The sequence below is a fragment of the Pteropus vampyrus genome, unplaced genomic scaffold (genome assembly GCF_000151845.1).
Source record: "Pteropus vampyrus isolate Shadow unplaced genomic scaffold, Pvam_2.0 Scaffold107, whole genome shotgun sequence".
Classification (NCBI taxonomy): Eukaryota; Metazoa; Chordata; class Mammalia; order Chiroptera; family Pteropodidae; genus Pteropus; species Pteropus vampyrus.
Window position 1 is genome coordinate 5,121,093 of NW_011888888.1, and position 14,081 is coordinate 5,135,173.

The following is a 14,081-nucleotide window of genomic DNA, read 5'->3' on the forward strand; positions in this document are numbered from 1 at the left end:
ATAATAAAAATCTTGTAGTCATTAAATGGCAATCATTTTTGCCCTCCTGGCAGGAGAAAAAAAGCCAAAGAGAATGGAAAGGTTGATTTTTATTTTAATTCTGCTTAATCAATCATTTTCTCATTATTATAAAATCCAGCAGACCCAAATACTCTCAACCGATGTTTCTAAATGTCCATCTAGACACACTGCCATGCATAGCCTGAATAGCATTTCAAGAAAATATACTCATGTGCTTTTCATCTTTGTGTTAATTCTTAAAGTAGCTTAGAACTTGAGAGTTAATATTTTGTCCATTTGCATTTTAAGCTGTTTTCTGCTGAAATAGGCCTATTAGAATGTACTGATGCAGATTTTACACAATCTCTTTACGTCATGATTTTCACTACAAATATCTTATATATATAAACTCTATATGGATTTTATGAATGTACTTTCTCTGTAGATATCCCTAGCCAAAACATCATTTAATTTGCTTTAAGTTCATTTTTAAAAAGTATTTGTTGTTTGTATTTTCCTCATTCCTTAAGACAACTTTTCTTCTCTATGGCATGCCACCCTGAAAAAGCCCGATCCCATCTGATCTCGGAAGTTAAGCAGGGTCAAGCCTGATTGGTACTTGGATGGGAGACCACCTAGGAAGACCAGGTGCTATAGGTGTAAAAAAATAAAAAAAAAAAAAATAAAGGATTGTAAGTTGACAAGTTCCTTGCAATCTGTGAGGTCAACCAAGGGTTGCTTTGCAAAAAAAAAAAGACAGCATGTCTTTTGTAAGTTGTGAGCCTTTTGAGCAAACCAGTGTTATAAATGAAATTTCCACCTGGCACCAGAATATATAGGTGCTCATACCAGGGTGAAATGCGAGATCAAAATGCGGGACTCGGAAGTGAATGTTCTAGAACTGGGTTCTTTAATTCTAGACAATCTAGTGAAATCAAGTATGTGAAACCTGGATCAGAGCATGTAGATGATAATGAATTTCCTGAAAAAGTTTTTCTTTGAGCTACATTTCCTCCTCCACCCGAAGGGATAGTTGCCAACTTTGTCACATGAAGCCTAGTGTACAGTGGTGCTTTAACTGGATCACTTAAAAACTTAGTGTGTGACCACTATAATTTGGGGGAATATTTTGACTCAGGAAATCTTTAGAAGAAAGAAAATCAATTCTATGGTTTTTGGCCAGGACAGTTGCTATAGGGTTGAAATCAGACAGTACTGGAGCAAAAGATGTGTGTTTCCTTTAAACCAGAAGTGACCTGAGCACTAGAAAGCCAGTGTTGAGTCTCCTTGGGTTCTGGCCAACAGGGCCACTAGCACACACGGTCAAAGAGACCTAAGCAGCAATAAGCCAGGGTATACGAGAGCTTCTTAGGGGCTTCTGAGGGATTTGCAAACTCCCTTTTGAAATAGAGATTCATCTGTTGAAGTCAAGGAAACTACATACAAGTGGGAGAATGCCAGGGGAATCTCAGAAGAACCTTTAAAGTACCCAACTAGAAAAAGAGATGATTCTAAACATTTGCCAGGCCTAGCACTAATTTACAATAGGAACAAACAGTGAGTAGTTCAAGTGAAAACTGTCTTGTTCTCGGTATCCTCCTCTCTCTCGTACTTGAAGGTAGGCAGAACAGGAAAACCAAAAGGCCAAGTACTTCTTCCAAATGTCAGAGAATACCTAACTGTTAGCAAGGTGGAAAAGGAGTCTTTATTTATAATGAAGATTTATATATTAAGTGACATCTTGGACTGTATATTTTCAATTTCTAATTTGACCTCTGTTTTTACTAAAAGTGAATATTCGCTACTTGATTACTTAATAATTAATGGAAAAGTCATGAAACCTGCCCATATTTCATCCAGTGGTACTAAAAAAGATTTATCAATTAAATAAATTTTGAAAGGAAAATGGGAGACAAAAATAAAGTTGCATTTTGACTATAATTTATATGTTGTTAAGTTTCTATGAGATTTATGCACAAATATATATATCTTGACATATATGTATATATTTCTTCCTGACTTTGACCTTCATAAGATAAGAATCTAGCAATAGAATCTAAAATAACATAAAGTCAACAACAAAAACCTAAAAGTTGATACTTTATCTCTGGATATTCCTGTTTTTTTTATGCTTATTTGTTTTTAAGAATCTTATAAAATTCCAGTTAAATCATGACTACTCAATCCTAGCTCCTGGTGTGTTTTGTTCGTATTTATCTAAATATTTAGGTTAGAAAATCATTGTTTTTATGTTTGTTTGTTTGCATCTAAAGGATAAAATGCTCTAGAGGGAAGTGCTACTATATTAGTAGATAGCAGTAAATAATAGTTGCATGAAATATTTAAAGGACTATCAATTTAGGAGGTTGCCATATTATTCAATGCTTTTTAAAAATATAATTTCTTGTTTTTTATTTTAACATATTTGAAGACATTTTAATATATCTTCTTTTAATGTACATTTATTGTAATGTCATTTAATGTTTGCAAATAGCTAGCAAATATTCATAGTTCTATTTTTTATGGAATCTTCTGTAAATGTTCTTATGGCCAAGTGAAACAGCATTTTTTAAATTAAATAGGGATACAAGCTAAGAGTTTGTCACTTAATGGCTGCTTGGCTTTGAATTTCAGTATATATTAGTAAAATAATTAGAAAAATAATATCAATTCTTTAAGATTGCATAAAAATATTTTTAAAACTTCTTTATACTTAAAATGCCTTTGTTATATGCTTTTATTTATTAGTTAAGAAGCAAATGACTATTCTAAAACAAGTAAATTATAAACTGATATTCCTTCCACTGTTATGCAGGCTACTTTCATATGTTTTTCTTGGATTATTCTTACTCAGATTTCTATTGAAGAATATTCATGTGGTCATTATCGAGTATTTGGTTCTCTTTTTTCTTCGTCCACTATAACATTATTTCAAAACAACTATCTCTCTGATTTTTCAAATGGTAGTTCAAATATATGAAGCATCAAGTCTATTAAATTGTTTTAAGTATAGTCCATCACTAGAAAAACGTTAGGAATAAAGTTGTTTACTTAGCTTTTCTCATTTATAAGCTTAAAATAAGGCACTCTGATATTCATCTGCACGATTGCCGAGATGGATAATTAAACCCCTTTTCACTCACTGCAAATTCCCATGGGGCTAAATTCATTTGCTTCACATTATTATGTATACCTACCATGTGGATAGTTTACATCATGTTAACATTAAAAGGAACTGAAATGGTGCTTTGCAGATACAAAAGAGAATTTGATCTACATTCTCCAACAAGTAAGTAATCTTTCAGTATTTAACATTATTTCTTTAATTTATTCATTTAAAATTGCCTATATGCATCAAAAGTAGAAGGTCAAAACTGATTTTTTTTTCCCAGAATAGTGTATTGTAGGCAAATCAATAAAGCTGTTAATGTTGCCATATTCACTGATTAACAAATCTGATTTGTTGCAAACTCTATGCACTATAGAATAATAAACTCTATGCAAAATCTACCCTCCAATATTTTTGTTATTAATTGTGTATGTGATAAATGATCATACAATGGGGAGAAATTCTTTCTAATTCAATATCTTATTAGCAGATTGATTTGAATAGTGTTAACAATTAGCCTGGAACTTTAGGATAATGGCATTCAAGGTAATTCCTTGCTTTGGTGGGATTAATGTTAGACTAGAAAAATATAATGACCTAACTCAATAAATTATAGCACATATTATTACAATTATTTCACTTATGTATTAATGCACTTATAGATTTTTTTCAAAAATATCTAAAACATTCATGCATTTACAGATTTTTTTTCATAAATGTCTAAAATAGCTTATAAGACAATATTTCATAGTAGTTACAAAAGAGAATTAAATAGATGTGGTATCAAAACCTTATTCAACTATTTAAATTATTTAAAATGATTCTATGCTTTTTTTCTGTGAAATGGGATTTTACCACATACTTTATAGTTTATGTTGAGCTTAACTGAATTTAGAGCAATTTTGAGCCAGGTTCAATGTAAGTGTTCAATAAATAAGAGCTGTAATAATGTGATGTTCAATATTCAGAAAGATCGTATATATTAGAAGTAAGTAAATAATTGAAAGTATGGCAACATTGTGTGTGTAAATACTTAGCTGAACTTAAAGAAGCCAAATGATTGAGGAGAGTATGTTATGATTAAGCAAATTAAGTAAATTGATGAGTAAACATATATTTTATTATTATTTTATAATATAAAAAATAAGATATATATTTTTTCAATGTCTTTCTAAGAATAACTGCACAAGTAGAAAACATTAAAGAAAATATTGATTGTTTTACCTATATAAAATTAATATTGGTTGTCTGTGAGTAAAAAGAAATATCATAAACAGTATAAAATCTAAACGAGAAAAATTGTTTGCTTAATTTATTTTAAACAATAAATTTCTATGTCTCTGAATATGTTGCCAAAACAAAAAAGATGACAAAAAGTTAAAAGTGAGTAAAAGGCACTAATATTTTTAAAAAAGAACAGATGTCAATAAATACTTGAAAAAAATAATAAAAATACAAGTTAAAGTAACATATTTTATTTGTATTATATTGGCAAATTGTTAAGAGGTTACCAAGGATGAACAGAAAAGATTATTCTACTGCACTACCAGTGAAATCACATGAAGAGCAAAGTCTTTCAAGGAGCAAAAATAAATAAATGAATAAAAACAAAAATGGCAGAGTGAGCTGAAAGTCATCAAAATGTCTCTTGCTCTAACAATTCTAATTCCATGCAATTGTGCTTAGACTATGTTTAACAATCATATAATTAGTACTCTGTTCCTTATTATAACAAAGAATAAAGCTTTTATTTGTATTTATTATCATGGAAACATGTGTATATTATGGTGTTTATTTTTAAATGATTAAAATGTGTTTAAAATGATCTTGTAAGAAATAAGACTGTGTATTCATACATGCATATTTGCATATATATATATACACATACATATATACATACATACATACAGTAGCAACTCATATGTATGTATGTGCCTATATAACAGGTTGTTAACTAACGATTATCTTTGGATGGTAACACAGGTGGTTTTAATGTTTTCTTTATTTATTGCATCTTATTTTTTTTAAGTGAACCCCTATGGATTTTAATAAGAAAATAATACAAGTTATAACAAATAATGCTAAGTAACAGAGTAGGTAAGAGAAAAGAAAACAAGACAGACAAAACAAAAATGTAGTCAATTAATTTATACCATGAAGTCTGAATACCTGAGCACTATATGGATTCATTTATGTCTTCTAATGTTAAAGGAACTATAGTCCTGTCTGTTGGAATATACTGGTGAGACATTTTTAGGTTAAAGATTTTGATAAATCTATCTATAGCCTTCCATAATTACAAATACGCATATGAGTACTTTGCCTGATGCTGTCCTTTTACCTAGGGGTTATGCGAATGATGTTGCATACCCAGCAGTTCTTTCAACACTGTTGAACTTGTGAAGGTTGTTGTTTCTTTGTATCTGAAGTTTAAAAAAGCTGTGATTTATATTTTTTTCCTTCATAAGGTTCTCCTATTCATACCTCACTTGTACTTTCTGTACCCTTCAGTTGATGCAGTGACACTCAATTCCCCCATATTTCTTTGGACTCGATTAAATAAAGTTAAGGTTAGTGTCTCCTTATAGCATTCCTTTTGAGCCTCTGGAAACTTCTTGCCTCAAACTTTACCATAAATATTTATTTGAGAATCTAATAGCAGCCCTTTTCATTTTACTATATCTTTGGTTTCTTGCTTGGCAGATCGATTTGGCTATGTGACTACATTTTAGGTTATTCCTTTTAGTATTCATTGTTGATACATTACTTATAAGTGGTTATAAGTGGCTTGGCTTGAAAAAGACGTGTGCAGAATATATTATTGGACTATTTTGAAGGAGTTACATATGACATAATAACAATAGAAAGAGGGTTATATGACAAAACAAAAAGAAAAAAATTATGTTTGTTGAGTTACAAAAGAAAGTAGAATTACATTGGTGATAACATATCTTAACAGAAGTACATACCAATCGCTGTTTTTAATTATACAAAATTCTTCCATCTGGTGCAGTTCTAGCAAGAAAATAAATACTAAGGTAGAGTACTTAATCTCATTTCACAGGGTTAATAATAATAATGAAGTGGAGTGAAGCAACTATTCTTGTGTGCTCACTTCTTTTGCAACAGCGTACAGCTGGATCCTATCTTTTATTGTGTATATTATTTAAGAATTTTATTTCTTTAAACTTTGATCATGTAGTTTTCTTACATCTGTTTCTATTTGATACTTGCTACAAAGAGTGTATAAAAGGTTAGGTGAATATGTATACCCAACTACAATGAAAAGAATGTGTATCTTCTATAAAATTAAATGTATAATATTTATGCACAATTTAATTGCTATTTCTATTGTCTTAATAAACATCGATTAGTGTGATTTTAAAATGGTAGAAAGTAAATTAGTTAAACTTACAAGATGTTACTTTAATTCTGAATCTTAACTTTGGTTGTTGCTACGAATCTATTACCACATATATTTAATATACTATCACATATGTTTAAAAACCTGTATACTTTTTCTTTTAGTATTGATAGCGAGGCAGTATAATTACAGGTTAACACTTCAGATTCTACTCTACTCTATGACCCTGTGCAAGTATTAAACCTCTCACTGACCCAGGTAACTTAACTAAAATGGGTTTAATCACAGCATTTACTTCACAGGGTAATGTAAGGGTTTAAAGAAATAATATATATAAAATATTCAGAATGGCAGATGGCATTTAAAGATTAAAAATTTTAGATAATATTATTTTACCTTTATAATTACTGTGTCCTCTTTTTTAAAAATTAATTTATTTTAATTAGTTTCAAGTATACAGTACATTGGTTAGACATCTACATAGTTCATAAAATGAACCCACCAATTGCTTCTTCCTTCCCTAGCCCTCCATCTAGCCAACATATTAATACTAACTGCATTCCCTATGCCGTGCTCCCCATCCCCGTGAAGTATTTGCCGTCTTGTTAGAATCAGTTATTTTAGGATAAAGTGAATCTGCATATCATTGTTATCAAAACTGTACTAGCAACCAAAATTTATAAGATCATTGAATTACAGAAGTTGTCCAAATGCCGTATTATTTTTGTTCTAAAATAATTTTTTAATTTTATTCATTGAAATGGCACTTATTTGAAAAAATTGTAAACTACATTAAGAACAGAAAAGAATAGAATGCTATCTTTCTGTTATAAAAAAGGAAAATAAGATTATGCACATATGTATTTATTTTGTACAGATATATGTGCACAGAGACATACATGTACAAATGTGCAAAAACACACAAGAAGAGAAAACTAAACAATGATATATGACAATAGGGATGAAAGCAAGACTTTGAGAATATTTCTAATATAATTTTAACTTTAGAGCCATGTAAATTTTATATATTTGACTTATAAAAAACTAAAAAGAAAAAATGAGGCTAACCACATAAACATGCATGATAAAACATTATTTCACATAACTTTGAAATCCAGTACTATGATTTTGCCTTAAGGTGAATATTCTCCAGTGAGATATATTCTCTTATTTGAAATAATTGTTACTGTTTAGGTTAGAGATATGCTCAAGAATTTGATACCTGAATCTTTCACTTAGCTGCCAAAATATTCTGACATTTTTAACTGGAGGATTAGCTTCCATGACATCTTAATGAACTAATGTATAAATGGCTTAATGTTTCGACACTCGATTTCCTTTACTTTTCAGAAAAAGATACTGATGATGAATATTAACTCAAATTGAGATCGCATAGAATGCTACTAGAAAACATAACAAAAATTATTTTCAGGTGCTTAGTGCAAACAAAACAACATATCATTAAGAAAATGAAAAGGCAAGCAACTGATTGGGAGAAAATATCTGCAACATTAATATCTGAGAAAACGCTTATATACAGAATATATAAAATCTCTTAAAACTCACTGATAAAAGAACAAACGAATATAAAAGTGGGCAAAAGATTCAAATAGACACTTCACAGAAGACATACAAATAATCACATGGAAAGTTGCTCAACATTATTAGTCTTCAGTGGAACTGAAATGCAACTACAGTGAGATACCACAATATAGCCACTAGAATGGCTAAAATGCATTGATTGGGATGTATAGTAATTGGACTCTATTACATTGCTGGCGGCAATGAAAAATGGTACAACCAACTTACAAATCTATTCAGCGGTTTCTCCTAGTTAAACACACTCCTTATAATCTGAGAGAAATTTTCTAAGATAAATGAATGCATTTATTCATAGAAAGACTTCTATTCATAGCAGCTTTATATATAAAGGCCAAAAGTCCAGCAACAGGTAAATGGATAAATGAAATCTGGTATATCCATACAAAGAAATACCAATCAAAAATGAAAGGATTGAACTACACACATTAGGCTGAGTGAAAAAAAAAAGTCAGATATAAAAGAATATGTACTATATGATTCAGTGACACACTAGAAATTATATTAAACTCTAGAGTGAGTCTAATTACAGTTACAGAAAGCAATTCATTGCATGCCTAGGACTGAGCATGTGAGGGGATTGAAAGGAAAACTTCAGAGTGGTGGGAACGTCATATATCTTGATTGTAGAAAGGATTGCCAGTTGTATAGATTTGACAAACTCTTCAATCCCTACACCTAAAATGAGTATATTTTACTATATGTGAAGTACAGCTTACTAAAATTTACTAACATTTTCTAACATTAAAAATAATGAAAAGGTTTGAATTCCATTCACCACTATGTCCCATCTTGAAAGTCAATTTTGTTTGTTTTTAAATGTGGTATTTGTTGACTTCGAATCTAAAATAACACTGAAAATAGTTTCAGTGAGAAATCTATGCTAATTTCTTGATCTACCTATATCTCTAAATCCACAGCTATCTTATAGACACCATACATATCAGCAGCCATTTCCAGGGACCTATATGGTTTAATTAAGATTTCCAAATTTGAAAATTTATGGATTTCTGATCAAACTGGCATTTTAAGTTCACTCATCATATGCCCGTCTTGTTTCAAACACCAAGCAATAATAATTTTAAAATTAAAAATAAAATAAGAATGATATTGTCTTCCTTTAAAAAAGAAAAAAAAAAAAAGTTCCAGAGTTTGACAAACAATAAAACAAATCGAATATAAAGTGTGTGTATGTGTGTGTGTAAGTGCACAAGCATATGTGTGTGTGTGTGTGTGTGTTAGTTGTTATTATAGATCACAAAATATACTGATGTGGTAATTCACAAAGCCAGTCACAAGCATCATAGATTTTCTATATCTTAAGCATTCTTTTGGTGGCATGGATTTTTACTAGAACGTTTGCCCATGTTTTAACCTGAGAGCATTCCCTTGGACTCTTTTTAAAAAAACCTCTTTGATTAATGAGCCTGCTACACTATGAGAAAATCTGTGCTGAGACAAATTTCCCAATCAGGAAATTAGAGTAAACTTTATATGGATTACTTTCGATTTACTTTAAAATTATTGGAAAAACAATATTGCTTAGGATCAGAAAGAAATAATCCAGAGAGATTTTATATCTGTAAGGGACAATATAGTTAGATTTTATTACCTTGTTTATTTTTAAGCATCTTATAAAATATGCAAAATAAAAGAAAAGAGATACTTCTTTTCTTTTGATTAAAAAAAAAATCTAGCTTTAAATGTAACAAATTTCCATTACAGAAAGTTTAGCAATTACAAAAAGATAGAAAGAAAAAAGTCACTTTTAATATTTCTTTCAGTCTTTTAAAACTATTTTACTTAGTTGTAATCTTATGTAAAACTTTGTATCCTACTTCTTACCTTAACATCACTAAATAATATTTCTATAGTAACACAATTATATTTTAATTCTTTTAAAATAGTTACATAATATTCTATTTCTTACTTAACAATTCTTGTATTATTATATATTTAGGAATTTCCAAATATATCGCTAATGAATAACTCAGCTTTTTATTTGTGTATCTTGGTTACTTTCATAAGTTTTCAGAAGTGGAAATAGTGGATCGAATGGAACAATTTTAAATGAATAGAATACAAAAATGGCCTTTAAATGTTGCCATTTATAATTCTCCGAATTACTCAAATATCAGAGCTCAAATATTGTAGCATTAAATTTTTTTTAAATTTTCATATCTGTACAACTCTCTGTCAGCAAATTTTACATCTATATCCACTCATAATTTCAGCCTCTTATGTAGATGGCCATCACAAGGAACATAAAGAACCAATTGATAATTGGATTGTATTGTTAAGGTTTTTGAAAGACAGCTCCAGAAACTGGCTTGAGTATATTATTTGACTTTACTTTCTTCACTTAAAAAATGAAGATAATAATTTGTCCGACAGGGTTATTGCTTAGGTGAAATAATATTAGACAAAAGACACTCCTATCCAAATGTCGTTGCCTTCTCGTGTTATTCACAAATAATAGATGAATGCTAATTTACCTGAGTATTAAACATGATCTGAGGCTCTTCTTTTTTTTTTTTTTTTTTTTTGCCTAGGAACTGCTTAGGAAAGGTTTCTATAGTAAGAACCAGTCTTCATAATTCTGAACATGAACAAGTGACTTAGTTACCAATGGGTCCAGCCAGGCTTTAGTGAATTCATTTGGCAGTGTTTACATATCATTATTTTCATGAATTGACTGGATAATACTAGATAAGTTGCAAAAAATAAAAATTACATTTTCTTTCTTGAAATTTAAAATTGCCGAGGCAATTTTCTCTATATTAAAGGGAATTAAAAAAATAAATAAAAATAAATAAATAAATAATAAAGGGAATTGCCTTTTCTCCAAACTAATATAGTGTTTTTTTTTGGGGGGGGGAGGTTGTTGTTTTTTTGCTTTGTTTTTTGGAAGTGAGGGTACTTGGATATTTATTTTTATTATATTTAAGATAATATACCCTATTATCTTAAAATAACATATACTTATCTAGAAAAATAATTGAATTACATCAGTATGAGTATAAAACAAAATTTAGATAAATCTTAACTTTTGAATTAAATACATGTGGTACATTTGGAAAATTTTGTTTATATTATTTTGTAACATTTCTATTATATGCATACTTTTTTAAAAATCAGTTCAGAAGAAGCGAAATTCTCATTCTTTGCAGGTGACATGATTTATGTAGAAAATCAGGGCAGTGGGAATAAAAGTACAATGTCGTTATTTATCAATGTTGATAGAACATCTTTGGTGGATTAGAAGAAACACCCTTTTTATTAGTTATTTGAATTAATTATCTGGTTATTTAGCATAGACTTTATCAAACAAACAAAAAAGTAGACAAGAGGGTTAAATATGTATACAGTAGTGCATAATTTTGTTTATAGGGTACTTCATACACAATATTTATGAGGCTGTGGATTAATGATTTAAAACAACAACAAAAAAAAAACAGAAATGAGCCCTATTACCAAATTATTATTTTGAACTAAACCCATGATGAAAAATTGCAGAACAGACAGTTGAAGGCCAAGGATAACAGATTGGATTAGATGACAGAGGGTGATTATTTATGTGAAAGATGTAAATAAAACACTTGGAATGTATTATGTGCTCAGAAAGGAAACAAAAAAGTTAATTATCTGCACTACATTATTTTTTCTAAGTTTAAAACATATCTCAAAAACTTTCATCTCAGTAATATAAGTCTTGCTCCTTCTTTTAAATAGTGGCAAAATAGTTAATCAAAGAATGCAAATAATCAATCATAGAATGCAATAAGTTTTACTTAACCACTATCCTATTGTTGAATATTTTGGTTGATTTTTTTCCTAGTATTTAGCTATTACAAATAATACTGTATATTTTTTGGGAATATGGTCATTGGGCAAATCACCAGTTGTGGTATTGCAGTACAAATATACATATTTTATAAAATTCAATGCATATTTTTAAAATTCCATGCAGAAAGATTGCATCATTTCATATTCTCATGGCAGAACAAAAGTGGTTTATTTTTCTATGGTTTTGCTATCACTTATCAAAACTTTTAGCTTACTTGCCAATATGACAGATGAACTCTAATTTGCATTTAATTATCAGTGGAATTTTTTTTCTTTATATATGTATTAGCCACTGGAATCTCTTTTTCTGTTAAGTGCCCAATCATTTAATTGCCCATTTATGTTATTGTATTATTTGCTTTTTTCATATCAATTTATATAAAATGTTTGGTATATGAGCTATTAACTGAGTTTCTTGTCAATCTCTAGCTTTATGTAGACTTTTTGTTTGTTCATTTGTTTGGTTTGATTTTGTTTTTGCTATGCATAGGTTTTTTAGTTTCTTTGCATTTTAGTTGAATGCAATCTTTTCCAAATGTTTTCTGAGTTTTTGTATCTTGCTTAGAAGAAATTTCCAGAATCTGAGATTATAAATGAATGTTGAGAGAGAAGGGGTAGGGTTATATAGTATTAAGAATCCAGACCTGAATTTATTTCAGGAATAGAAGTCAAGTCAATAATGAGAGACTCTCTAATCTTGATCCAAGTATGTTTTTTTGTCCTTTAGCACAGGAAGCCTTGAGAAAGTTTTTCTAGAAGCTGCAGACAATGCATTCATCAGCAGGTAAGCACCATCTATCTCCAGTACCAGTAGTGTTTAGTAGTTCTATAGCCACTAAGAGAGGACATCTTGTCAGTAGTCGCCCAGCAATTATCCAGTAGAACTGATGATTAGCAGTGGCCCAAGATTTGCTCAATTTTGTTAAATTATTCTTTCTAGAAAACCATCTTTTTTTGATAACCCAGGAAATGCATTTTTTTTCCAAAATTAAAAGTAGGATATGGACATTTAGAAAAACAATGAAGATGTTACAAAGAAAGCAGCAGTGCCTGAATTTTGCAAGACTGCATATGATGTCCAGTTGATTAAGTCAGTGTGTCACAGTCTTTTCATAAACTCTTATAAAATATCAAGTGTGTTAAAAATTATTCCTTCCCACATTTTCTTGATTCATTCAGACTTTGTCAACTGCTTTTTTTCATTTTATTTATAACTTACCACAGTCTTGCTTTACCATATATGCTCTCAAGCTCTGACTTGTGTGTCCATAAGTCTCACTCTAGCCCCTTTCTTCTTTTCCTTTCCTTCCTTCCTTCCTCCCTTCCTTCTTTCCTTCTTTTTCTTCTTTCCTTCATTTTCTTTGCTCTGATTTTTTTTTCTTCCAAGACAATATATCTGTATAGAGAAGAACATCATAGGACATGGTAAAAATTCAAGGTTAACATATATTATAAAAGTTTATATTTTAACTAGGGATCAGAATTTTCTTATCTTTATATCCAATATTTAAGCTGAGACAGAATGGTGTAATAGAAGAATAATCAACTTCTTTAGACAAAGTTCATATCTGGGAGTCTATACTGCCTTGTCTGTTAAATTGTATTACAATAACTTCTAGACTTCAGGTGAAAATTAAGTAAAATTAGTTTACATTAAAGTAATAGCATTTTTGAGAACTCAGACCTTTTGATTCATAGTTCTGCTCTTATCCTGTAAAACGAAGTCAGATAGTCTGAGAATAAACCTAATAATCTCATATTATTCTGTTTCATTAAATTTCATGGGCTAAAATTGTGGAAAATATAAAAATTTTCTCATTTAGAAGGATTAGGTTGTGCATTACTTTAAATAGAAGTATTTTTTTTTTAGATTAAACAGTAAAATATAAAGACTTTAAAATAATGGTTTATACTGATTTATTTTTGTTTTATTTATTCATTTATTTTGTTGAGGTATGTTTGTTCTATTCCTGATTTGCAGAGAGTTTTTATCATAAATGGATGCTGGATTTTGTCAAATGCTTTTTCTGTATCTGTTGATATGATCATATGATTTTATCCTTCAATTTGTTAATGTTATCACATTAATTAATTTGTGGATATTGAACCAATCTTGCATCCCAGGAATAAATCCCACTTGATCATGTTTATGATCTTTTTAAT

General features: G+C 29.6%; 1 pseudogene; it reads left to right on the forward strand.

Annotated features, from left to right (window-relative positions):
- The first annotated feature begins 542 nt into the window (after nt 1-542).
- LOC111743136 lies at nt 543-660 on the forward strand (annotated as a pseudogene).
- Nucleotides 661-14,081: the final 13,421 nt, after the last annotated feature.